Raw genomic sequence first — 2,178 nt, forward strand, 5'->3', positions numbered from 1 at the left:
TCATCCTGATTAAGTGCTGAGAATAAGGGACTGTGGAGAGTTCAGCTCAAAACAGGATGTCTTTCTCACACTTTCCAAGCCTCAGGGGATGTTTTGGAAGAAGCGCGGGGAACTGTGCTGTGCAAGATGGGGAGGAGTGATGTGAGATGCCGTCTTCTGGATGGAGGTCATATACCCATCAACCCACAGCAGAAGTGGCTACAGGTACAAGACCTGCATAAAACTATGCCCATCAATATCCTGTCAAGGGTGGGAAAGGAGTTTATAAGCCGCGCCCCACCCCTGAGCTCAGTGCTATAGGAAGTTAATGGTGGCTGGGGAAGGGGAGTCATATTCCTCAGTAGTGTAGTCACTGGTGATTGTCCTTGCTCCAGTAAATAACCCCCATCCCTGGTTATGTAGGTAACTAAGTAAATGCAGTGGAACACACACACACACACACACACAAAAACACACACACACAAGCCTACCTTTGTACACGTTCATCAATGCACATATGAACACACAGAGATGGCAAATGTTTAAAAGAATTAGAAATTCCATTGAATGATGCAGTTTAGGGACTTAAATAAACGGAACAACCAAACCCCAAGGCCAGGAAATAAACATATAGGCCGAACTTAGTGATGTTGAGACTACAGATCTCAATATCGTTGATTCAGCTATAATTGGTTCTTGAAAAATTAAACAAATTTGACCTATTTGTTTAACCAATCATATCCCAAAGAGAGGAAAACTCAAATGATACAGTTAGAGATGGAAAGGGAGAGATTGCAATGGTCACTGGGATTCAGAGGATTTTGAGTGATGTTGGACAGGACTGGCCCATGAGCAAACTTGCCTCCATCTTCAGGAGTTCTGTCTGCTCAAGAGCCATCACCACAGCAGGTCTATTGACTCTGCCTTCCCTCACAGAAGGAGGAGTAAGGACAGTCACAGCACCCTCACCTGAGCATCCATCCGTCCCTCCTAACCAGGTTTGCAGTTCTGCCCTGATTGCAAGTGACCACAGGGTATTAGAGGAGGGGCCAGGGGATAAAGATTTGAAAGGACTAGGTTACTCCAGCCATGCACTTGTAGGAAAAGATATTCCACTGAGGCTCCACTATCAGTCACCTCTCACCTGTGCTCATAAGAAAGGCCAATAACTCTGGCTCCCGAAAGTAAACTCGGCTAGAATCACACCTCTGTTTGTCACTGGGACCATAGTTAGAACAAGGGGTACATATTGTTTATGTCTTACTTTATGAAGGAATTTTAGAATCAGCAAATACTTTGAAAACTTATTTTACAAAGAAAATGAAAAATCTAGATAAAAAGGATAAATTCCTCAATGCATTTTACCTACCACCATCAAATAACAAATATAAACAAATTAAACCGTCTAACATGCAGCAAGATTGGAGCAGTAATAAACAGCCTGCCAACAAAGAAAGCTAGAACTGGATGGATTTGGTGTCAGAGCCTATGACATAGTTAAGCAGGGCTCCTCACATTGTTCCAGAAACTAGAGAGGGCGGGAACACTGCACACTCACCGTATATCGACAGTATCAGCCTGATCCACAAAGCAGAGAAAGAAATAAAAAGAAAGAAAGAAAGAAAGAAAGAAAGAAAGAAAGAAAGAAAGAAAGAAAGAAAGGAAGGAAGAAAGAAGGAAGGAAGGAAGGAGGGAAGGAGGGAGGGAGAGAGAGGGAGAGAGAGAGAGAGAGAGAGAGAGAGAGAGAGAGAGAGAGAGAGAGAAAGAGACAATTTGCAAACCAAATTCAAGAAGACGTGGAGATGATCATACTCCATGACAAGTCCATTTCATTTCAGAGATGCATACACAAGTGGATAAACACAACCCACTACATAAGTAGTCATAAGAACAGAAATCACATGATCGTCTCAATAGCTGAAGAAAGGGCCTTTGACAATGCTCAACATCCCTTCATGATAAAATCTCCAATGAACACAGGAATAGAAGGAACATACTTCAGCAGTATAAAGACTCTATACAACAAACCTATGCCAACATTATATTAAATGTGAAAAAAAGCCTGAGTATCAGGAATGAGACAAGAGTGTAATCCATAATCTTTGCTCTTATTTAAAGCAGTGTTTGAAAGCTTATCTGTCTCAATAAGGCAGGTGAAAGAAACAGAGGGAAAGAAATAGGAAAGGGCGCAAATTATCT

Source organism: Chionomys nivalis, chromosome 12, assembly GCF_950005125.1.
Source record: "Chionomys nivalis chromosome 12, mChiNiv1.1, whole genome shotgun sequence".
Lineage (NCBI taxonomy): Eukaryota > Metazoa > Chordata > Mammalia > Rodentia > Cricetidae > Chionomys > Chionomys nivalis.